The sequence below is a fragment of the Podarcis bocagei genome, assembly GCF_964188305.1.
Source record: "Podarcis bocagei genome assembly, chromosome: 1".
In the NCBI taxonomy this organism is placed as follows: Eukaryota; Metazoa; Chordata; class Lepidosauria; order Squamata; family Lacertidae; genus Podarcis; species Podarcis bocagei.
In genome coordinates this window covers 61,810,377-61,836,735 of record NC_138125.1, presented here as the reverse complement: position 1 = coordinate 61,836,735, position 26,359 = coordinate 61,810,377, and the positions used below count along the sequence as shown (strand labels likewise).

Here is a 26,359-nt window from a genome sequence, read left to right as displayed (position 1 = left end):
GCTTTGTGTATACTGAGCTGTTCCCTGGGAATCCTTCTTGACTCAGGTCAAGAGCGGCGCACTTCATGTTTTATAAAAGGAGCAGGGCTGTATGGAAATAGGCCGCCGGCTTGAAATAATGATCATCTGTAATGTTTGGCTGAGGTATCTTGGGACATTTATACAATGGACAGGAACCACAAACTCTGCTGAATCCCACACACGCTCAGACAGAAGGCATCCACAGAACCGGTTAAGGGTCTTCTTAGGTCTATGTCAACATACAAAGGAAAAAGGAAGAAAATAAATGAAGTGATGCTCAGCTTATTATTCTCCTCTGCATGACATGAAACCTAGAAAGAAAGACATACAAGGAGGGACTTTCACATGTTATCTCAGTAAAGATTTCCTGGTAAGCAGAGCAAAACTAGCCAGAACACTTCTCAGAAACTCTGTATCACAGGGGCGGCCAACTTTTCCCCCACCCTTACAATGAGGGCTGCAGTCCCTTGGAACTAATCTCTCTGGAGCACATGCTAGCATTGGGGGGATCAGAGCTACCCCATATGCAAGAGAGGGAGAGGGAGAAATAGTGTGGGGTAGTGTGTGTTTGAGTGTGTGTATGATATTCACTCCCACCCACTCCCTAGAGCTACATGAAATTAGGATGCATGCCACATGTAGCCCAAAGCCACAGGTCATGCACCCCAACTCACATATACTTTCAGTTGCAGATGTTGCTGATCTGCTTTCACAACTCACCACAGAATCTGGCACAAGGGGTGGGGCAGGGAAAGAGGGCTCTTGCAGCTCTACCAAAGACAGTTGCCTGGTGCTGGGATCTGAGGTACCACCAGGTGACTCTAGTTTAATAGCTCCCCCTTCATACAGTACACAGGGATGAAGCAGAAACTCCCAAATAGTGCTGGTTGCTGTTGCTCAATTATGTATGTGCCTCTTCTATTTACTACAGCAGAGATCAAAAGGTGGTGCAATAGAAGGAACGCTCTTTTAAGGCAGCAGCAGAAAATTAACCTGTCAAATAATAAAGGCAATTGCTCACTGAAAACTAGGTTATGCCTTATGAGACTGCTTATTAAGAAATAGTTATAAACAACTCTAAATGTTGTCAGTGAAAAGGCATTATCTGGTATTAATAAGGAGAAGCAAACTGCTCTGCCTCTACTATGAGTTTTGATTAGTGATGCTACATGCAGAATTTGGAAACAAATCTATGGTTCTGGCTGGAAACCTACTGGAATATGGTGCAATTTCACCCTCATTCTGGAGACTTTACTGATACAGTAGGGCTGCTGCACATGGCCAGCAAAGTCTACTGTACTGGAGAAAAGTTATCAGCATCCCTCTTCTCTCACTTACTTGTGGATGTTGCATATCTAGACCTGTTCCAAATTAAATCCAGGGTGTTCAAAAGTTAAAATGGTGCTTGGGATTCTGAAAGCTCAGCAGGTGAAAAAATATGATGAAAAATTTAGGTCCACACCTTTTCCACCTCACATCTCTACTTTTCCCTATCTTGTACATTTCCAAGTATTACAACAGTTCATCACTCTTCAATAAAGATATGGCTTGATGAGTACAAGGTAGATCTGCAGCAAAATATTACCCTGTAACCTCACCTCCTAGCTATTGGTATTTGGAACTAAACTGCTCAGCAGAAGTTGAGGTTAGGTCAGAAAGGACAGTCTATGAAACTTGGAGCTTCTTCTATCTACTCTTTCCCATAAAGACACACCAGTCTTCAGTACAAGCTGAGTTGCATCCCATTGCTTCCATCACTAGCAGGAGTGCTTCCATTTAGGGTTCCAGCCAACCACCATGCCCTCCTCCAGGTTATGTCGTCAGGGGCTCAAGTAGGGCATTCCACTGGCCCTTTTTCAGTTTCCTTTTTCCAGCATGCAATGACTACTGAACATGCTCGCTGCATCAAGCTGTTGCAAGAGTCTCTCTCTTAAAGTTTTTAGAAAATATTATTGCTGTTGCTTGTCTGCAACCTTCAGGCTCTTCCCAAGCATTGAGGTTTTTTCAAATGGCCCCATTTTGGTTGTGATCCTGTTAGCACTCACTACTTAGGTTTGCTATTGGAGGGAGTGATCTTTATCTTTGGATGTTGAAGAAATAAGACGGCTGCTTTAATCCACAGCAATACTACTACATTTTAACAGGATGGCAGTAGGGCATGCATCCATGGCAGCTACCCAGGCAAAGATGGAAAAAGGCAAGTGATTCTTCCCTAGAGCACTTCCATGCAAACAGCACGGTGCCAGATATAAAGGCTGCCCATCTCCAATACCACCCAAGGGCCTCCACACAAAAGTTGGGATCACATTCGACATTCTGGAATGCACTCACTTTGCAAGGGTAGCCAGCTATGCTAAATGCAGCATGGAACCTCAGCTGGGACCCTGCTTCTGGTATGAAGAACATTCCTTTAATTAAATGGCTCCAGGCAACTATCTATTCTACCTGCTTGGTTGAATCAGTCCTGCACAGCTGGGGAAGAAGCACTGCATGGCAAAGCCTCAGGCATGTTTATTTGGTGTGCATGTTAAGACACCCTGCAGATGTGTGCTGGGTGAGTTAAGAGCTGCATGGAATTCAGATAATTTCAAATAAATTCCAAGGTGGGCTTGCCCCCTCAAGCGAAGTTTTAATTATGATTGTTTCTCAGACTCATGGAGTTAAATCTTACTAATGTTAGAAATTGCAATCTACCGTCATGCTGCATATGTTGTAGAGCAGGCACCTGCAGTAATGTAAATTATATGTGCACCTCTCTTTGAAGAGAATGTCATTCCATTGATCTGTGCCAGCAACACCTGGTTATTTTATTTATCTAAAACATTTAAGGATGTAATAATGCAGTCTATCCCTCTCTTCACTGCGGATCACAATCAACACAAATAGCATACCATACCATAAGGCACAATTAATTACAAATAGAAGAGCACAAAACTGGCGTCACCACAGACCTAGTCAAGCATTACCTGGTGCAAAACAATGCAACAGCACTGGCATATTAATCCATGTACTTCTCTATCTATACCACCTTGAGATACCACCTTCATAACATATATAAGAAGCAATTGAATTTTCATTGCTGTCAAAATAATCAGCAGCTAGTTCTACTTGCTTGACATAGCTCTAATACTGATGCATGGAGATAGCTTTTCAATGGAGCTAATTATGCAGATCATGCTAATTACCCAGCACTTTTCAAATACCTGTTTTGTTCAAAATGGCTATCTTTAATCTGTGCTTTTGAGAACCAAAGTCAGAAATGTAGTTTGGTCCAACTTCCCTTCCCAGATAGAATGCAAGTTTAGCAAGTGACAGAAAGGCGAAAGCCCTTGCAAATGTTGGAGGATTGCAGAGACAATGGATATTGCTTGTTCTGCTAAGGATGCTGCATTATCCTAGTTACAGGGAGTTTGTTCCCTGCTGAGTGCTAACAATAGGAGCTTTGCCTGCGATGTACATGATACGGCTATAATTTTCTTAATGGCATCAGTGAAGAAGAAGTTCTTCAAATAATAAAGCAAAGCAGGAAACCAGAATCATGCGTTTATCAGCACAATCAGTTTCATAGTTAATGCAGCTGGATTGATGCTGCCTTCCCCATCCTTAACTCTGAGAAATCAATATCTAATTTTACAACTAATCTTCTAAAAACATCTTTCTAAGATGAAGAGGTTAGACTAAAGAAAGAAAAAAGCCCACCTACACATGATTTTTAAAAGAAAGAAAGAATTTTTTTCCAAGGCCATCATGAAGCATATTACTCATCATGGCACAGGGCCAGCCAGTAGCACAAGGCTCATCTTCAGTCAGTTTAGTCAGGTGAGTGAGGATGTATGTTACAAGCACCATGCTGAAATCAGCTGAAAAAGTAGTTTCTGGTAGGGATGGAAGTTTCTGGTTCTAACCTAATCAAGCTTTGCCTACATTGGACCACCTCTTGAATCAAGTACCCGAGTTGCTTGTGGATTGCTGGTTTTAGATACCTATCTACTCAGAAGTAAGCCATGTTGAGCTCAATAGGGATTTCTTGCAGGTAAGTGTGGGCTTAGATTGTGGGTTTAGAGCAGCCGCTATGGCACAGAGAGTTTACGCACCGTTACCAGCCAGCAGCAAGGATATTTGCCCATAGTGTGAAGGCTCTCCAGAGTCTATTGTGCAGCATGCAGGTGTCATAGGGAACATATGCCCCAGAGAAATGTATTTCGCTATTGGGGGGCCACTCTTCCTCCCCCAGCAAAGGGAATACTAAAACTGAATTGGAACAAAAGGCAATCGGGTTTTCTGCAGTTTGCTGTTTGTTCGGATTCTCTGGGAAAGCTACAGCGCAAACACAAAACTGCTCTGCCCTGTGCGTAGAAAGCATGGGAAAAGCAGAAAGCCGTTCAGACCCAAGATTTTTAGGCATGGGGCAAGCAGAAGCGTGGATGAGCTGTCAACCAGACTAAGAGGCTAATCCAGATTTTAGCCTATGCCAACAGCAGCTATCAACCCTTCTGGTCTGGCCTGGGCACTGCTGAGCACCAAGGTGCAAAAATGGGACATCCGTTTGTCTTCATTATGAACAGTGTTTCAGGAGAAGGGTGCCAGGCTCATTACAAAAACAAATATTACAAGCAGTGGAAAAATGTGTCACAAGCTCATCATCTGCAAACTCTGCCAGTATCCCATTAGCAATAGCATCAGCGACACTGAACCATGATTGTATTTGAGAAGGGGAAGGGGAAAGGGGCTTTACAAGCAGTAGGCAGAGGGAGGAGCATGTGGGGCACTCCCAATCTTTTAACCATGGCTAGGAAATCAAGTGTCCCTTAATCTTTTTAGTGCCTCTAGACATTGTAGCATGCCAACACATCTGACGTTGCTAGAGATTAGTTCTGAGGGACATTTTCAAGGGTATAATGAAAAGCTGGTCCACATGTCAGCTGACTCCCTTGACATTATGATCAGTGGTTATTAATATACTGTTTTATTTTTCAGTATATGAAATATAGACAATAGTAGAAGACTGGTTTTGTAAGGGAAACTGATAGCATTTTATTTTCCAAAGGATTCATTCAGATTGATGTGTCTGACTACCATTTGAATTAAATTACAGTTCAAGCACCAAGTTACGCAGAATATTTGTTAAATGTAACCTGTCAAGAACTTCTTAGTGGCAAATAAACAGGTTATCATTTAGCTGTCAAGGAAATAAATATGGATTAATCTGTTGAAATATGTTCACTGGTTATCACTGGGAATACCCAATATTTATATAATTTCCTATTTCATTACCATATAGAACTTCTACATTTGCTTCCTTAGCAAACAAAACCACTTTAAGATGTGTGTGTGTGGAGTGCAGAGCAATTCTGCCCAAAATTTGACATATTTGATCTCTGTTGCATTCTCCAATAAAGATACCATATGGCTTATGCACTCAGGAAAAGCTTGGGTAATAGAATTCATCTTTCAAATTGTCACGGGAACCCAAAAGCACATTGCCTTTAGAATAAATCATTTCAGGAGGCTGTAAGGGTTAGAGACAATTAGGTGTTCTTGGTACTTAACCTAGAGGTGCTTAATGTGCCTCAAGGACAAGAGGGATAGTAATCACTAACAGCAATGGCTGCACTGGGATTCTAATAATCATATAATAGACACAACTCATACGACTGATATGTAGCAACATCTGTATCTGTTTCCAGAAATACAAGCCCTAATAACTGTTCGTTTCAAAAACCAAATTGGCTAGAAAGCACTCTACTGAAGTAGTCAAAGAACATGAGAGCTTCCTGAGAGTTTCTGCTCCCTGAGCTACAAGATTCCTGGGGTTTTGCCCTCATTCAGAAACTGCTCTGCTACATATTATTGTGTGCAACCCAATCTCCAAGCAGCAAGAGACTGTAAGGTTTACAGCACTTACACAAGGGTTGCTTTCCTTGGAAGGAAGGTGTCTTTAGGTCATACGGTTTCATTTACACCTTTATACAACCTGAGCACAGGATGGAAGGGCTCACAGCACTAATGCTCTAACCGATCTTGGCTCCCCATCAGGTTTTCATGCATTTCCACCCCACACCCTGCCCACTGCAAGCCATAGCTTTGGATTCAGCACACTGTGAGTGTGTAGTGTCTTTGTGTCTCTTGCACCACCAGCCTAAACCCACACAGAGACTAGCCCCTACTGGTCCATTTTCTTCCTCCTCCTCCTCCTTCTTCTTTGGCGATCACTCGTAGCAGAGTAAGATTGTCTTCCATAAACATGGTTTTAACAATGAGTCCGTAAGTGACTGTGGAGGCCAATTCTGGATCCACATGTCCTTCCACAGTGGGGACATTGGTTTTCGGACGGGAGTTGATCACAGTGTGGATTTGCCAAGCGTGCCTTCCTCTTACCATGTTTCTCCCTTGCTTCCTGATAGGGTGGTGTGGCATCCAGCGAGGAAGTGGTGGGGAGGACAACCATGTCATCTCTATGGCAACATGGTTCACTCTTTAAGATGCTGGCTACTTACCTGGGCCAGCGAGGGCCATTATCTTATAAAGAGACTGGCTTGATCAGTTGAACAGGTTTTCTATACAGTGGTACCTCGGGTTAAGTACTTAATTCGTTCCAGAGGTCCGTTCTTAACCTGAAACTGTTCTTAACCTGAAGCACCACTTTAGCTAATGGGGCCTCCTGCTGCCACTGTGCCGCCGGACCACGATTTCTGTTCTCATCCTGAAGCAGAGTTCTTAACCCAAGGTACTATTTCTGAGTTAGCGGCGTCTGTAACCTGAGGCGTATGTAACCTAAGGTACCACTGTATTACAATCACTGGCTTGGGTGGGGCCCATGGATATCATCCAGGCAAACACCCAATCATATAACAACATTATTATATCAGCATTGGTGACTAACGCCTGAAAAATGAAATTCTGGGACATGGGTAGAATCCTGGGGTTGGAGTGTACTGGGGGTATGGTCACCCGGGGTGACAGAGCTGCAAGGCCCAGTGGTAACCACCCTGTTCACCCAGGTGCTTATGGAGTCACTTGCCATCAAGCAATGTCAGTACACAATGCCGCTCTTACATCATCCTTATGTGGCTGTGCAGTCCCAACCTCAATGCTCTGACCCTGCACTATCTTGGTAAGTTGCAGCAATGTTGGTGCTGGGCATGGGGCAGCTCCACAGGGGGACCCTCCAACTATGCTGGCCATTCCTGTGACCTACCTTTAATTTAATTGTTGGTGCATTAATTCATTAAACTAATTTGTTTCAACTGATTCTGACAAGTGTTGGAAAAGTTGCTGTTTCTTCCAGGGGTTGTGGAATAATTACTTGAAATTGTAGGCATACTCCAGGGAAGGCCAGACATGCTTAAGCCCCATTTCAATGCAAAGGGTTTAAGCACACATTAATAACTTATATCTTGTTTATTTCAACTGAAGCAAAGCAAATCTAACTTTCTCCTGAGTTGTGTTCTTTGCATATTGCTTTCCAGCTTCTGGCTCAGGCTGTGCTTGCAGCTAAGTGTCAGGAAGCTGTATTACAGCTAAGAAATCAGATGAACATATCTAGAGCTGAAATGTATTAGATGACAGCCATGAATTTACATGGTTCAGATCCAGATTTTGCACGGTGAAATGCATATCTCTTCAGCTGCAAGTATCTGAGCTACAAGTATTCATGCGGGAAGATTAGGGTAGCAAAACATAGTCAGTTGTAAGTAAAACATTGCTCAGAAGCAATTCTTATGTTTCAAAGTAGGTCTATGTGTGCGAGAGATGCAGTATTAACTAGTGTAACAAATGGATACCACTTAAAAGTGCAACTCACTTACCTGGGGGGAAGCCCCAGTGGCCTTGCTTTTGAGTAGACATGTATATACCGGTAATTGCACTGTAAGTGATGCTTCTGAGGTCATGAAAGTTTGTCAATTATCTCTCAGCCTTGTTGCAAAGATAACATGGGGGGGGGGGAAGAACCATGTATACCACCCAAAGCTCAAGCCTGGGGTCAGAACCCAACACGCTGGGACACATGGAGGGGTCCACAGCCCCCCAGTGCCTACTGCCATTTGGGGAGGGGGCTGTCTTGAGTCCTGTGGAGATGTAATGGAGAGGATGATGGGATGCTGAGAAGGAATGGAGAGAGATTGAGGAGTTAGAAAACCTCGCAGAGGGTCCAAGTGGGCTGGGGGAGAAGATCCCAGGCCGCTGGATGTGTCTGATTCTGAGGAGCAGCATGAGAGGTGGAGATCTGGATCCCAGTGAAGGGCCTAGCAGGCTGTTGGAGGGGCATCTGGAGACCCCCCAGCCTGATGCCTCCTGCTGTGGAGCTGCCTCTCTTCTAGGGAGACAGCTGAGATTGGGTCTGATGTCAAGCTGGCTCTGTCTCCATCCCCCAGGCCCCCATCACCAATAATTTGATGGCATCAGCACCTGTGCAAACAGGCCTGCAGGGCCAGCCTACATAAAGGTATTTGGGACACTTGCCCTACAAATAGTGGTGCTTGTCCTGTACTTTAAAAGGAAAGTGCAGGGGCGTGGGTGGGCATTGCTTTTTGGGTGAATGTCTTAGCTTGTGCTAAGGGTGTGATAAGGAGCAGGAGACTGCCAGGTGCACTACCAGGGCCCCAAAGTGGCAACAGGAGCTGGATGGGACACTAAGGTATGCTTGCTGTGGGTAACCAGCCTAGGCTTCCCAAAAATCAGTAGCTGGATCTGCATCTCTTGGAGGAAGGAAGGAAGGAAGGAAGGAAGGAAGGAAGGAAGGAAGGAAGGAAGATAGAATGTATTATTTCAGGAGCGACACAGTGACCTTTTAGTCACAAATATTACTAATATACATCTTTGAATAAAAGCCAAACAAGGACCACCTTCTCTGTCAAAGAGATGCTACAATGTTTGGCTCTGCAGCCTTCTTGGAGGTATATTAGGTGTGATTTCATTTTGTTGATTGGCATAAGTTGCAGGATAAGAAAAAGCCTTCTCACAAATGCCACCGTGGTTCTCCCCACCTCAACAAACTGTCATGAACACCCAGACTGATTTAAAGTAAGCCCCCGAGTTCCAGACACTGTGACCTTTATGACACAAATGCAGAAATACCCTATGAATGATAAACTAAAGCTGACAGTCAGTCAGGCTCCTCCTGCACTCAGCTGCCTGAGCCTTCCGATTCAATATTACCATAGAAGCAGGAATTTAACTACAGGGCTTCTGATTCTCTTTGAGAAAAGAGGACTTTCGCATGCCGTTCTTTGTTTCAAGGTCTGCCCTGTGTGGTTTCTAATGGTGCCACTCACAGACTTCTGAGATCGGTTAAAGATACCTCAGACAAACCAAAAATCAGAGCATTGTGTCATTTGTTAATAACAGCCGCATGTGGACAATAAATCGCTTCTGTTTCCTTTGCATGGTATAATTATCAATTATCACATGGTAAGTCCCCTAGAGAAGGCTGCATTTGACAAAGTGAAGGTTTCTGCCTCCTGGCCATCTTTGCTCATACACAATGGCCCAGGTTGGTTCTGAGGCAGCTGCTTCAGGTGCTGGTGGATACTGGAGGAGCGCTAGACGACACAGCTGTAAGCATGCGGGATGGCCTGGTTTATGTGCCCCTCCCCTCAAGATAGCCTGCTTCCCTCAGGTGCAGCAGAGGATTTTTCCCCTATCATTGAATCTGCTTGTCTTCAGTGAGGCACCTTCTTGTTCCTTTGCCTCAGGCAGCAAAATATCTGGGGCCAGGCCAAACTATGGCCATGTTAGGACAATCAAATCTCACTTTAATAAGCTGAGATGTGAATGAGCTTCATGCACTCACACACAGGTGCTTAGCTGCTTTCTTTGCATAAATGAGGGAACAAGCCAGGAAACTGCACAGATTCCTGTTATATCTAAACTAGGAATATGAAGCCATGGTTTAATACTGGCTTCCAAACTAGCCAGACTATTGTTTCCTGGTTCAGGAGTAAAGGAAATACACAGTTCACTGCAGCTTCTTGGCTTGTTTTCCTACTCATGTGAAGGCAGAAGCAAAGCAGCTGTGTGCAGGCGCATGAAGCTCATTCATACTATTCATAAATAGCCTTGCACTGGCATTAGGGGTCGTGCCTATAGCTCCCTTAGTACAGAACAACAGTGCTATATACTGGTACCTTGGGTTACAGACGCTTCAGGTTACAGACGCTTCAGGTTACAGACTCCGCTAACCAAGAAATAGTACCTCGGGTTAAGAACTTTGCTTCATGATGAGAACAGAAATCGCATGGCAGCGGCGCGGTGGCAGCTGGAAGCCCCATTAGTTAATGTGGTACCTCAGGTTAAGAACAGTTTCAGGTTAAAAACAGACCTCTGGAACAAATTAAGTTCTTAACCTGAAGTACCACTGTATGTTCCCTTGGGGGGGGGGAGATCTGCTGAGGAAGCTCTGGAATGGCTTCCTTTGACCAAAACCACAGGAACAAGGTCCAACTGTACTCCTGAGGTTTGATTGGTCTTCACTAGAAACAGATCACTTAGTGAAACAGGCCCTGCTCAGCAGAAGGACAACAGGAACCATCTCTCCCTTCTGCTAGATGTCTTTAGAAAATGATATTGTTTAGACAGGCCTTTGCAATATGAATTTTCTATTTTTAACCCATCAGTATTTATTGATGTTTTTAATGGTGTTTTCATCTATAATGTTTTTCTGGTTTTATTCTTTGTATGTTGCACGTGTAAATGGCTAAGAACTGGGACAGAACTGACAACTATTGTTCAGCTGTTAGCTTGTGTAAGATGGCCGTTGATTTCCTTGGTGTGGAAAAGCAGCGAGACTCCAAGGAGCAGCGAGACACAAGGAAAGCGGCAAACAGCTAGGCAGTTTAATTTGAGAATTTGTAATGACTCTTTGAATAAGCAACCCTGCAGAGACAGCGGTGACATAAATCCTGCTGCTAGGAGACAAGTTGTGTTTGCCGCACACTTAAAGCAGCAGAAAGGAGGCGGGAGGCAGAACCTTCACTCCATCAAAATGCAGCCCTCTCAATGAGGCTGAGGAGCAACCAAGTGATAATTAATAATTATCCCACACAGAGAGAACAAAAGTGATTTATTTTCACATGTGGTTATTAGCAAGTGACATAAGTCTGTGTTATTAGGACCCCTAAAAAGGAGACTGTGACTCCACTTACAAATGGTAACTGTTAACTGTTAACTGTTAATATTAATGCACCCAAATGCATCTTTTATTTGCTTCTTGGTCAGCTTTTTCTTATGGACACATTAAACCAAAATAGGTTCATTTCCTTATGTTGCTATGGAGATTCTTTGTCAGATATAAACTTTATAAGATGCTATCACTCAATATGAATTAACCATTTAACATACTGTGATTTTCGATTAGCTGAAATGCTGTCAATTACCACCCCTCTGTCCTGTTTTTGATGGACATATATGGGGTAAGTATGTCATTTAACACTGACACTACCAAAAAAGCCCTGAAGTCTTTACTGACCAAAGCTAATTTATTGGATGAAAACCCATCTTCTGTCAGCACACTGATATAAATGGAATCTATCTCGTGCTTATTCAATAACATGAAAAATACTGACCATGGTTATCCCTTAATATCTTTATCAACATATTCAATGAAATGAACACTTAAAAAGCAAACTGTTGAAGGACTAAGGCAGTATAAATCTGTGTGGATGGTATGATGAAGACTCAAACAAATGAGCCAATATAGTCCAGGGCAAAGAAACAGACTTGAGGACAATCCCAGCTTATCTGAATACTCTACTGTGTGACATCAAAATGAAATTTCCTTGGGGTGGGAGGATAGCTGCACTGATAGGAGAGGGGTTGCTACCCAATAAACAAGTGTTGCTTGTGAAATAATATTCTTAGCCCAAAAGTCCATCAAAAACAGGCCAAACTATTTGTCCCAGTATTTGGCCAGTATTGCCTATTCTTTCTTGTCAATGATCTTTCTCATCATAAGAACAGCTTGCTGGGTCAAGCCAGTTGCCCATCCAATCCAGCAAACTGTTCTCAAAGTAGCCAACCAGATGCCTGTGGAAAACCTATAAGCAGAACCTGATCACAAGAGAACTCTTTCCCTCCTGCCGTTTCCAGCAAGGAGGTATTCAGAAGCATGACTGCCTCCTGTGGTGGTGCTGAGACACAGCCTCCATCACGATCCTTCATTTGCTACTGTGCTGTGGAGATGCCTTGGATTGGGGCTATAAGGACACATGAAATCAGGATTGTTAAAGTCCAAGTTAAAGCAAAAGGACTGATTTGGGGGGAAAGAGGATAACAACCTAAAGGTGCAATCCAAGTCCCATTGCAAAGCTGGTTGAAGGGAAACAGGAAGTGGCATAAGTCATATTCTGCTGGCGGAGATGGAGATACAGTGGCACTGCAGGTTAAGAACTTAATTTGTTCCGGAGGTCCGTTCTTAACCTGAAACTATTCTTAACCTGAGGTACCACTTTAGCTAATGGGGCCTCCCGCTGCTGCCACACCACCGCCACGCAATTTCTGTTCTCATCCTGAAGCAAAGTTCTTAACCCGAGGTATTATTTCTGGGTTAGCAGAATCTGTAACCTGAAGCGTCTGTAACCCGAGGTACCACTGTATACTGGTAGGCCAAGACTTAGGCTGCCAGAAATGCATCCACATGGTAACAGAAATCTCCAGCAGTTTAGAAATTCCTCTGATGATGTTGTATTAATGGAGTAATGAGAAATGGGGTGTGGTGGGCATGGCTACCATGTCATGTACAAAGCCCCTTATGGTTCCATGTAATGCCCACATAAATAGGGCTGATGAAATTAATTCCTTCCCACTGCACTAAAGGGGCAGGGGGAGAGAGAAAAAGTCAAGCCCCCACTTCCTGCTCTGTCCAAGGCAATGGATGGTATTGGTTGCCAGCTGGGCACTTGTAAGGAGGACTGGTGTTTTCAGTTGCATGGATTCCATGCGTCTGCTCCCCTGAGCAGTCAGATCTGGGACTTAGCTCCACTACTCTGCTGCAGACGGCTATCCAGCTCTAAGGCAGCAGTGGGGCTGGAACTAACTACAGGATACCTAACTATATTAACATTTCCTAAACAATGCATCTATTAATGGTGTGATCCTTAATTGCTGCAATTTTGTGGCATTTTGGAGCTTAAGGGAACATGAGAAGGCCTGAACGCAGTATGCTAAGCTGAAAGGTTTTTGCTAATTGCATGACATTTAGGAACAGTGCAGAAACTGAATAAAGTCCCTTTTACAGGGTGCCAGGTGGTTAGCACTCTGAAGTCGTCACTTGAAGGAATCTTATACTGAATCCCTTAATTGACGCTGTATGCATAATTTCTTTCTTTCTTTCTTTCTTTCTTTCTTTCTTTCTTTCTTTCTTTCTTTCTTTCTTTCTTTCTTTCTGATATATTTGAAACATACACACTACCGTCAGCATTCCAAAGGCGTTCTGTTTGCCTCAAAAATCTGGTCTTCACAAGCAAAATACAAATGATATTCAGGTGATACATGTTACACTCTAAAAGCAATAAAAATGCTACACCTCTGGGTAAGTATTGTGAATAGTAAGAAGAATAGTACTAAAATCCCTTAGCTAAGCAGGATATGGTGTTTAATGTACCTATATAAGGAAAACCGCTGTTGCACCCTTGATACAAATTACTGTGAGAGAGGGTTGCTATCACAGCCTTAAGCTGTAATCCTTGAAACCTCTCCCTTGGGCCCACACCTGATTTGATTTAAGTGAAATTTGCAGTAGGCACAGGACTTTCCAGGGCCAAACAACCTACTGCGAGGAAGTAAAGTGTGCATGTTTCAGCCATATGACTTCACATAAATTCTTTATAAGATAATTAAAACACTCCCAGGACTACACACATATGGCGCAAGCATGCAAAAACCTGAATGTAGATTCTCCAGATCAACAAGTGTTTATTCAGGCAGTTAAATATTAGTTTTTCTTGCATTTTGTTCACGTGAAACCAAACGGGGGGGGGGGCTTTATTTTGTCTAGATCCCGATTTCCCCTGCCCTGTTATTTGTGGGGTGGGGGGTGGGGACACTACAGTTAAGTGAAACCATTACATGTATGTTGACCCTAAAATATTAATCCTTTAAAGCAACTGCTATTCCATCTTGTTTCCTACTGGAAACAAGGGGAAGAGATTTAGCCAAATGCCAAATCTAACAAAACTGATGTTCAGCTTCTATCTCAGTGCTGTATTCTGCTAAGATCACAAGTGGCTGGTGCAGTGGGGTGGTGCCACAGAACCACCCTCCCAATTGTGTTATCTCAGTTACATACTGGGATAGTGTGGAGGAAGGGCAGGGCAGGGCAGGGTGGTGAGGTTGGGGCTACAAAGGCACACGGTAGGAGCTAATCCAATATTCCCACCAGTGCATCTGCAACAGCCCCATCCTCCACACCATCCCAGTTAGTGGCAGCAACACCCATGTTGGGAGGGTGGCTCCTTGACCCTGTCCCACCATGCTAGTTGCGCCTGGTTAAAGCTCTAGATGAATTTTAAAAACATTAGAAACAGAACTGTGAGAATTTCTTACAAACTACCTGCCTATAATTATTCAGCAGCTCCTAATTCTGTGAAATAAAAAGCTGCTGTAAATGTACCTGAGAGAATTTCTCATTCTTTTAATTGTCTAAAGCACTACACAGAGTTGTGATTACTTAAACCTGCAGATCATTTGTGAAATCCATACATACTGCTGGGATTTAAGCTGTGTTCTGACCCACTTAATTCTGTGCAACAGGAGAGAAAAAAGCACAAAACTGACTAATAATTTTAATGGCTGCTTCATTGTCTTTGTTTCCTTTTTTATTTTCACATTCCCGCAGGATTTCTCTCTGCGTGTCTACATATTCTGAACCAAGGCATGACGGAAGGAATTGCCAAGTATATTACATTAGTTATTTAAAGGGAGAGACAGCAGCATGCAGCTAGAATTGGAAGTGCTGGGACAGGAGATAGTGTGCAAGATCATTAAAGTGTTATCAGTACCCATAAACTAGTTATTAATGTTTTCTGCCTATTGTGAGATAACAGCAGGGGGAAATGTAAAGGTAGGTCTCTCCTGTCATGATAACATTAAATGAAAGGGGTGGGGTAGGGAAATCAAGCCAGTGGTTTTGCATGCTTGCTTCATTGCCCTTTGTTCTCAAAAAAATACATTTAGCATGATCCAATAGGACTTTTGAGGTGTGTTCAAAGGCTTGTGACACCACTGGAATTTATTCCCTCTTGGTTGCAATGACGGATCCACAAACAGTGGACTAAAAAGCACACGTTTGTTATGCATCACAAGAGGAGGAGGGCTGTTATTCGAGGAACAGAAGAAGCCGAAAGACCTATTTACAGTCACCCCAATAGTCTGACGTGGTGTAAGGCAGCCTTCTATGCTGCTATGCTTCCAGTTCCTATCAACCTCAGTCAGCATGGCCAATTGGTAGGGATGACGAGAGCTGCAATTCCAACAATATTTGCAGGTCGACAGGTTTCCCCCCTCTGACCTAGTGTTAAAGAGAAATCAGTGAGCTAAACACACTTTCCTTTTAGCATAAAGTTGTGCTGTTTGCAGTAACTGATGTTAGATTTAATACTACTTTTTATTTTGTTTAAAAATGGTTGCATGCTTTTATAATTTTGCAACTTTGGGGCTCCTTTTGGAACCAAAGGCAGCATAGAAATATTAGCACAAATAAATATCAGAACCAAACACTGCATTTTACAGAGAAATTGAAAGCTCTCTTATTTCTCTTATTGCTCACTGGGATTGGGAAGGAACATGGAAAGGTGGCTCTGGCCAGACTGGGGGAGCTTTGGCTTGGTGATGGTTGTCACATAGGTGCATGCAGCCCTGCAGGGCCACTATGACCCTGCCACCACCACCTTGCCCTTCCAACAAGCGCAGTGCAACTGCTGGGAGGACACCACTGCTTCTTCCCTCTCCTCATGAGTCACTGCTCAGAGCAATTAGCCACCCCAGCATTAGCAAGTTAGACTTGACTGTACTGAGGGTCTTCATGTTCATTGCTGCCCCATACCCAGCACTCACTGATAATTTCCACCATATCTCCCAGAATCCTTAAAAAGGAACAATAAAGCTGGGTATCATCTACATATGTCACTGTACTTCAGACAACCTCTTCCAATGGCTTCATGTAGATGTTAAAAATTATGGTGTACTGTGTACAAGAAGGAACTGTGCTTTATCTCATAGAACATATTCAGTGCGGCAGAGAAGCAGCCCTCCAGCATCGACCTTCTCTAGGATCTATCCGACAGTTACAGTGAAATAAGGTGTCTTTACCTTCCTGCATCTCCCCTCACAGCTTGGCAACCCAGAAGGATATGAAGGCTGTCAGAATAAATAGCCTCACAGTGTAGTCATGCAGCAGGCTGATGAGGATCTGTTCCAAATCCAGGCCCAAAGTCAGATTGCTAAGGAATATGATCAGTTTCATCCACAAGACCCTGGAGCTGCCTGTGGTTAGCTTCATAACCCGTAGCCAAGAGAACAGAGATGAATTCAGTGTTGTTTGGGACTATAGACCATTATTTTGTGCTGATGTTGATACTCTCATGTGGGTGTTCTGTCATCCTTAGCCTTTTCTGTACTACAGAGCATTGTCAAACTGCAGGGAAAAACCTTCCATAATTGATCTTCTGCCTTTTCAAATGGAACACAGATTGCAGCCTTGTGCTCTTCTAAAATGCTTTTGTTCACTTGAACAGTTTTCAATATGTGAATATTAATTTATGCATCAGAACCCAAATTCCTTAGAAGGGGGATTATGACTGGAGCTTTTCATTTCTACTGAATTATATTCACAAAGAATAATTTAATTGGTCTAGAAACTCTGCCTTGTGTTTTTTAAAAAAAGAATTATTTATGCACAATTAATAAAAGTACTTCTTGTTACGTATATAAAAGACTAAAAAACAAAATTATGTAAAACACAAGCATATTTCATGTCATTCAGGACTCTGAAGAATTCAAAATATGTTAAATTGAACTTTAATGTTACGAGATCATTCTCCTCTGTGTTTGTGCTTTAGGCTATCAACTGAGACCTACACAGACTAGCAAATACTGTAGGACCATCCCTTTAGCTCTGTCACCAACATTGAGGGCAATCTCCTCTAGTGAGGAGCCTCCTATATTTTAGGAGCCTGATGAAGACATTTGCTTGAGAAGGCTTTTCCTGAGTATTCCTCATTTATGGAATACTAAGAGTATATCCACAGAAATTGTTTCAGTTTTTAGGGTTTGTAGAAAGAATTTTAATTGTTCTTAGAGTTTGTAAGAGTTCTTAGAGAGCCAGTGTGGTGTAGTGGTTAAGAGTGGTAGACTCGTAATCTGGTGAACCAGGTTCGCGTCCCCGCTCCTCCACATGCAACTGCTGGGTGACCTTGGGCCAGTCACACTTCTCTGAAGTCTCTCAGCCTCACTCACCTCACAGAGTGTTTGTTGTGGGGGAGGGAGGGAAACGATATTGTTAGCCGCTTTGAGACTCCTTAGGGCAGAGATAAAGTGGGATATCAAATCCAAACCCTTCCTCTCTTCTTATTGTATTTTATCTCATTTTAATCTTACACACCACTTTGATAACTTCAGGCTGTGAACTGGTTTATACATTTGTAAAATAAAGCAAAAAAAAGAAAGAAAATCACAACATGTATATCATGTCCTCCCTAAAAGAGGGCAAGTGTTGCAGTGAGACCTGGAGACTGACCTCCTGTGTTGTGAGTGGGTTGGATTGGTTAGCCACAACAACCGATTGGTAGGTCCCTCAATGTTGGGTTCAATCTGGCCAATGGGGCGCAGTCTAAACAGATCGAGGGACCTATATATACCCGTGCATGAGACCCAGAACTTCCTCTTTCGGCTTGTGCATTCGGAACACCCGCCCACCTCTTCCTATTTTTAGGGCTTTGTGCGATTGACCTTGCTATGCCGTCATGTGTCTGTCATTGGGACAGGAGCACGGTAGGAATTTCCCCACTTGGCTGATTGGCTGTTGCCATTTGGGTTTCACCTGCCACGTAGCAAATCATCACAACTTGTAAGGTTGCAGATAGGCACTGGTTTAGGTGATAGGGATGGGACAGCAGTCTCGCCATCCCTATGTGAAGGGTATTCTGTTAAAGGAATCCAGGGACTCAACTGGTTTGGTCAACCCCCAGGAGGGGGTTGTGCCTGTGCCTGAGTCCAGGGGGCATCTGTGTGGTGAACATAGTCTGTTCCCAGCTTTTCACCTACCCAGGTGTTCACCCTTGGCTGACCTATGCTGGTGCCCTGGGTGCAGGGAGCTAGTCGAATCAGAGCCTATGTAACCACTCACCTTCTGTAATCAATAAAGTTGTGGCCTAAATTCTGCCAAAAACCAAAACTAAAATTTGAGTCAAGTGTGAGTTTCTTTAGGGGGGAGGTCTCTGGGTCTGAACACGCAAATACTGCTTAATGAAACCTCAACATGGTTTGCAAAAAGAATAAAACAATGAATGAATGAAAACTTCACTGAAATACAGTATGGGTCACTTTCAAGAAAAGACTTGCTGGAACAACCAAGTTCTGATCTGCCATCTAAACCACACTACAGATGGTGCCAGACTAACTTCAGTGGGCAAAGGATTCCATAATCTCAGTGCCTCTACACATTAGCCACCTCCCGACCATCCAAAGACAGAGCATTCAGAGAATGACCTTGGATTATGATCTCAGTTGCCTGGCATGTTTATGTGTTTTTCTGTGGCTGGTTTATCCACACCGTCCAGCTATAACCAGAGGGAATAAAGTATATGTATGTCCATTGTTGTGAAGTAGGCCCCAGTGAACTCCATGGCACTTACTTTTAAGTAGACATGGGTAGACTTGTGCTATAAATATAAATCCCTCTCTTAGTTTTTCCTTTCTACTATATCATGCAACAAGAAAATTATCTTTGCTAGAATATGTGGTTTTACTGGAGTGGAATTTGTAGAAGCAAAATTCCTCAGCGATATCATGAGAAGACAATCCAATAAAAATTTCTTAAATTCTTGTGTGGAAGTCAGTTCTGTCTTCTGAACATATATCCATGAGCTACTGATTGAAACCAATCAGACATTAAACTCATCAAAAAGAGGTGTCCAAGCTTTCTCATATGTTTGAACCACCCAAACTGCAAATGATAATAAAAAATTGTACCCTTTCTCAAAGCGCTTATGCTTATCTTCAAGCCAAAAAGAGATGTAGGAGCAAATCCACATAGACTAAATATGTGCTTTACATTCCCTTTCAAGGGGATTTATGAGAAAGTCATGTGCTTACTCTTGTCCCATATATCAAATACAAGTCAGCCTGAGCCTTTTTTTTTAACAATCAAGTGGTATTTAATTTCATGAAATAAATAAATGGCCCCTCGCATTTTTTTAAATAAGTCCCTGCATGAACATGTAATGTAAAAATGTTCTAGTCTAAGAGTTTTCTTGATACATAGTTTTGAATGTGCAAGGTGATTTTAACACGAGAGGTTATTAAACATGCAACCCTCCACTTGCAGCCTGAAACAGTCCTGCAACAGATTTGCCATAGGAGCACGTGGTCACATCCGTCAAGTTGCCATTCTTTACTGTCCTTTTGTGTACGTGTGTTTCTTTGCCAGCTATATTGATAGAACATGAAGTAAAATGTGAAACTTTGAAGTTTCATCTTGAGAAGTCACCATGGGACAACATGCCGTGGCTGGAGACAGCTGCAGCACAAACATCTGGCAGTGCAAAAATAGCAAGAGACAATAGCTTTGATCAGTGGTGGGAAACCTGTGGCCTTCCAGATGTAGTTGGACTCTAACTCCCATCAGCACCAACCAGAATGGCCAAAGGTTAGGAAATGTTGTACAGCGACACCTGGAAAACCATGTCACCACCTCACCCTGACCAGCTTAGTTTCTACAGGTTAGAATCAGTGTCTCTTGTAAGACCTCCTTGCTTCATATAATCTCTAATAGATGCAGATATGTCTCACACTGCACATCTTCCTTCATCCCAGGCTTGCCCCCTTCTTAGCAATGATAACCATAATCACAGCAAACCTGTGATTTCCAGTGTAGGCACACAGCTCACCATAGGTTTTACTCCATTGCTTGTTTGTACAGTCATGCTGTTGCCACTATAGGAAGCAAATGACAGCACACATCTACACGGGGAGATGATGGCATGTCATCCCTCATCATTTGTTTGCACATGCATTTGGAAAGCTGTAGGTTTCATCTCATGTGGTCTCATACAAGCAAATCATCCTGGCGTTTTTTATGGGGAGTAACAAGATTGATGACAGGACTGTTGAATTCTGTACTTAGCAGCAGCAGCTTGCTGTGAAAGGGGAGTTTCTCCCTCCCCTCCCTGCCAAAAAAAGCTAGCAGTGGAGGTAGTAGCACTGCAGTAATAAGGCATCTGTGACTATAAAGCTTACAAGTTATTGTTTTCCTAAAGCACAATGCTTGTATGTTTTGTGAGTAAAAAAAGTACTGCCTCCAAAATAAGCTGGTTGCTGTTTTTTATGAATTGTTCTGAATTTACCAAGTGATTACCAGTTTCTCTGACATAGGCTGGATCTAGACACATCAAAAACGTGTTTCAGTTAAACGTATTGCAAATTTAAACAGGGAAATCCGGTAGGGAAAAATGAGACTCCACAGTGCCATATAGTGGCATAATGTTATATCGCATATACAACACAAAAAATGGTTTTTTCTTTACCAATCTAGCTGAGACCATAGATACATAAGATGCAGATTCTATCTATCAAAGTCAACTTATTTCTACTGGCCAATAACTCCTATTACGTATCAAAGCATCTAAGTCAGGGATGGAGAACCTGTTATTCTCCACTTGTACTGTACAGCCAGCATGACTAATGGTTAAGGAGGATGGGAGCTATGTTCCATCAATATGGGGAGAGCTCTCCATCCCTAACCTAACAAAAGATTTCACACCTCTACCAATGTTTTCAATGTTAGCAAGGGAAGCTGTTAAAGAAATCAAGCCGGTTTCTAAAGCAATTCACAAATACATTTTTTTTAGTAATCCTTAAAATGGCCCTGCAATGGACACCCATTCTTGTTGTCCACAAATAGCAGATGAAAAATTGAAGAAGAGAAACCAACAACTTGCAACAAGATAAAGCTTGAACCGAGCACTTTTTCCAAGATGACAGATCTCTCAAATCTGCATTTTATGCCATTTATAATTCCACAGAGTTATGTGAGTTTTCAGAAAATGAAATCAATAGAAATAGTTTATCCCTTTGAATCATTTGTTGTTTAATATATCTTGCTTGCTGTCTGTTGAAGCTTTTGGTCCTTATAGGAAAAGCACTGATCTCAGGCTGCCTTCAATGTCAGGTAGATTTATTTCTCTTGGGAGTAGTTCAGTGTGAGCAACATTTTGGCTGCAGTCCTAAATGCATTTACAAGGAAGTAAGTTCCACTGAACACAGTGGAACTTACTCCCAAGTAAACATGCACAGGACTATGCCAATATCTCTCAGTGCCCCCCCCCTTAAAATGATCCCTGTGCCTCTCTGCCTTGAAACTAATATTGCTCTCTCCAGTACTCCTTTATACTTCACTTCTTTTCCTGTTTAAGTCTCTGTTCCTGACTTTGTCTGGTATGGGGAACTTTTGTGTGACCATAGTTCAAGCTCTACCCATTAATCATTTTGTATGTTAATGGGTGGTAAACATTTATTATCAATGCTCTGGAAACAAAACAAAACAGTTCATTACATCAGAGATGTGTAGGGGACATGCTATGTGAACTATTCTTCCACTCTGATGCATATTTTAGGATAGTTCATGGCTATGATTTGTTTATATAATGGCATTCTTTCAACTTAAAATAAAAATATTTAGAAAGAAAATGTTCCCAAGTGGTCTACATAGTCTGCTCTTCCATCATATTTTTGTCCATTACAGAATCATATTGTGTTAGAGGGAGGAAAAGAAGTATTTAAAGAAAATATATATGATAAACTCCAGATAATATTGATTTGGGCAGAAATGCTAGCATTAAATCACTTTCCCAATCACACAAGTAAACAGTGACTGAGGACTTTGGGAAGTTTCTTTCAGGGTTACATTTTTGAAATTTCTTTCTCCTAACAATACAGATTCATACATGGTTCTTTTTCTAGGATGCTGAAAGAGTAGCATGTACAGAACAAAAAACTGGTAGCCAAAAGATGGTAGTGGATCCAGGAAACCATTTCATTCCCATTGCACAGCTACCCTAGAGGTCCCGGGTCCTAAGCAAGTTAGATTAGCCTCAACCAGAGCCAGGGCCTTTTCAACACTGGCTCCGGTCTGGTGGAACGCTCTGTCTCATGAGACCAGGGCCCTGCAGGATCTGATTTCTTTCCGCAGGGACTGTAAGACAGAGTTGTTCCACCTGGCCTTTGGCTTGGAGTCAATTTGATTCCCTCCCCCACTTTCTTTTTTCCTTTCTCCTCCTGTGATGAGGCTGCATTTTAATGTTTTAATGTTGCATTTTAATCTTGTTTTTTTAAGTTGTATTCATTCAACTTGTTTTTATTATTGGTTGTTAGCCGCCCTGAGCCCGGCCTTGGCTGGGGAGGGTGGGGTATAAATTTATTATTATTATTATTATTATTATTATTATTATTATTATTATTATTATTATTACATTTGCAAGCAACCAGTGTTGTAATCCTAGTGTCTGAAGAGATGCATCACCAAAAGTTACATATTTGCATAAAATGTGCATATGTTAATTTGTAGGGATAGAGGCACAATTGTTGATCATTTCTATGGAAATATACTACTTTTTCTACCCTTGATGGGGGAGATTGTGTTGAGGTGACCTGTGTCTATATGATCATGGAAAATATGATATGACACATGAGTACTGTGACTTGCCACAGATATGTAATGAAGGTGCCAGGTGAGCATTCCACAAACAGGGAGTTACTGCAGATAAGGCTCATTCTCATGTTACCACCCTCCAGACCTCTCATGGAGGGGGCACATGAAGAAGGACCTTAGATGATTATTGCAGGGTCAGGGTCCAAAGCTAATGGAAGGAACTCTGCACCATGCAGACCACCTGAGCCTCAAGCAACAGCAATGGATCCAGCTGCATACCCGCTCCTTCAGAGGGAGTGACTGTAACCCCACCATAAGCAGACCACCTCCCATCCATCTAGTCTAGGAAACCACCCACTAAGAGTGCCTCAGTCTTTGAGCTTCAGTTTGTTGGCTCTCATCCAGTCCATTACAGACAATGGTCCAGCACATTCTCTGCCACATCTGCAGATGTAAAGAAGAAGTAGAGCTGTGTGTCATCAGCATATTGCTGACAACATACTCCAAACCTCTGGATAACCCCACTCAGTGGTTTCATGTAGATGTTAAACAGCACAGAGGATAAAACTGAACCCTAAGGAACTGAAGGCTCCACAGGGCTGAAAAACACTCCCCAAGCATCACCCTCTGGAAATGTCCATCCAAGTAGGGCCAGAACCACTATAAAGCAGTGTCACCCATCCATACTTCCTCTGCTCCAGAAAGATACCAGTGTTGATGGTATCAAATGTTGCTGAGGTCGAGGAGAATTAACAGGAGCATATTTCCTCTTTCTCTCCCGACAGGTCATAATATAGGATGACCAAAGCAGTTTCTGTGCCAAAACTGGGCCTAAACCTCAATTGAAATGGGGTTTGATCTCATCTAGCAGAGCTTTTCTTATACTACATTCTTAAAATAATTTGTCCTAGTCAATTCATCATCAGCATTAAAATCAAGCAACTAATGTGAACTTAACACTTGATGAGGTGTACCTTGAAAGGTATGCATCGACTACAGGGCTTTCTCCCCATTATTTGTTAAGGAAAGTGTTGAGTCTGTCATGGTGACAGAGTAAGATTGATTAAAGTCCTTAAGGTACCATTTCTCTTGGTTTTAAGTGACTGGACTTCTGCAAATTATGTGCCAGGAAACTATATTGTCATTACATTACAGCTATGGCTAGTTTTTAAAAGAGTTCCTTTTTGGTTCATTGCAGTTTGATTATACATTGTCATCACTTTTATGGGGCAGTGAAGAAGAAGAAAAACAAGAAGAAGTTTGCAAGCTGATTTGGACATTTAGTTGATTTTCACTATGAAACCTTATGCTTTTTGGCAGCACAATGTGTTAGAAAGTCTCCACAAATGCTTGAATTACCCAAATCCTAAATTCAGAACACTTGTGACCTACTTTCTCTGCCCTGAAAGGAATTATCCAACAAGCCAGACAATTAGCCCCTAGCATCAATTCCGGTCACCAGTCACCTCAGCAACAAGAATGCAGTTTAGGGTAAAGAGCAGACTTCAAGTTAATGGGCAAAATCTAAACTGGTCTCTCTCTCTCTCAGCTTGGTTGGGATTGTAGACCAAAAAAGGCCTTTGCACATTGTCAGGTTTTGCATATTAAAAACCTATTTAAAAATATAAGGATATAACACATTTTTAATTCAATTTGTATTCTTACTTATAGGCTGCCTTTAAGGGCACAGTTCTTAAAAATCATCAAGATGGACAACAAACAAGTGGTAATCACAACAATTAGGACTGCATCTGACTAAGTTATGCTCAGAGTAGACCCATTGAAATCAACAGACTTAAATTAGTCATTACTAATTAGGGTCCACTGATTTCAATGAGTCTGAGAAGGCTTTGTCAAATATAACCCTTCCAGCACAATCCTATACATGTCTACTCAGAAGCAAGCTCCACTGAGTTCAAGGCGGCTTGCTCCCAAATAAATGTGTATGCTAGGAATATTGCTCAACATCCAAAAAACCAAAGTACTGCACCAACAAGCACAAAACAACACCTCTGCAGCACCACAAATGCAACTCAATGGAGTAATGTTGGAAAGTATTGATCACTTCTCTTACCTGGGCAGTTATCGTTCCACAAGGGCCGACATTGATGCCAAAATCTAGCATTGCCTGAGCTCTGCAAGTGCAGCTTTCTCCCAATTGTAGTACAGAGTGTTTGAGGACCAGGACATTTGCAGGGAAACCAAAATGTTTGTTTACAAAGCTATTGTACTACCAACCTTACTGTATGCTTGTGAAACATGGACCACTTATAAATGCCATCTCCAACTCCATGAAAGATTCCATCAATGGTGTCTCTGAAAATTTTTACACATCACTTGGGAAGACAGGCAAACTAATGCCAGTGTACTGGAAGAAACAAAAATCACCAGTGTCGAAGCAATGATTCTTCAACATCAACTTTGTTGGACTGGTCATATTGTTCAGATGCCTGATTATCGTCTTTCAAAGCAACTACTCTATTCTAAACTAAAAAAAGGGAAGCGTAATGCTGGTAGTCAACAAGAGAGGTTTAAAGACGCTTTCAAGGCAAATCTTAAAAAATGTAGTATAAACACCGACAATTGGGAAACACTGGCCTGTGAGTGCTCCAAAGGTGTCATGGACTTTGAAGATGCTCAAACTCAGGAGGAAAGGGAGAAATGTGCTAAAAGGAATGCACATTTGGCAAACCCTCACTGTGATCAACTCCCACCCAGAAACCTATACCCCACTGTGGAAGGACATGTGGATCCAGAATTGGCCTCCACAGTCACTTAAAGACTCACTGTTAAGACCGTGTTCATGGAAGACAATCTTACTCGGCTACAAGTGAACACAGAAGAAGAAGAAGAAGAAGAAGGAGGAGGAGGAGGAGGAGGAGGAGAAGGAGGAGGAGAAGGAGGAGGAGGAGGAGGAGGAGGAGAAGATACTAGGAATACAGCCTAAGGATCCTGTGCATTACAACTAGGAAAAAAATATATAGCCTTTGTAGTTCCAGATTAGTGTGTGAAAACATTAGTGTATTATGTAGTACAGGCAACTCTCCATTTGCACATGATCAGCAGATACAATATATATATTGTAGAGCTCTCCACTCGAATGCTACCTAAACTACATCTGATAAATGATAAAATCTTGCCCACTAAATCAATCTTTAAGATTTCACAATATTCTTTTGTTGTTGTCCTTGTTGTTGTTTGCTAATCTACAAAGCAGACACACTTATTTATTCATTTTTAAACTCATTTACCCTGCCTTTCAATTAAAAATTTATAATGTGGTGTACCATGATATTAAAATAAACAATAAAAACAACATTATAGCCAATAAACTACAGAAAACAAATAAAACAATAGGAGATGCAGTAAAGACAATAAAAACCAGGGCCAATAAAACCAATAGTAATAAAACAACAAAATTACTTTGTATGAAAAAGCCTAGGCAGATAAAACCTAGTGCCTTTGTTCAAAAGGCAC

The 26,359-nt window shown here is 42.2% G+C and overlaps 1 protein-coding gene across 2 annotated transcripts in view; it reads right to left on the bottom strand.

The window, feature by feature from the left end:
* The window catches only part of NAV2 (neuron navigator 2), a 535,542-nt gene that overhangs the window by 322,284 nt on the left and 186,899 nt on the right, over nt 1–26,359 (bottom strand). The window lies entirely within an intron of this gene.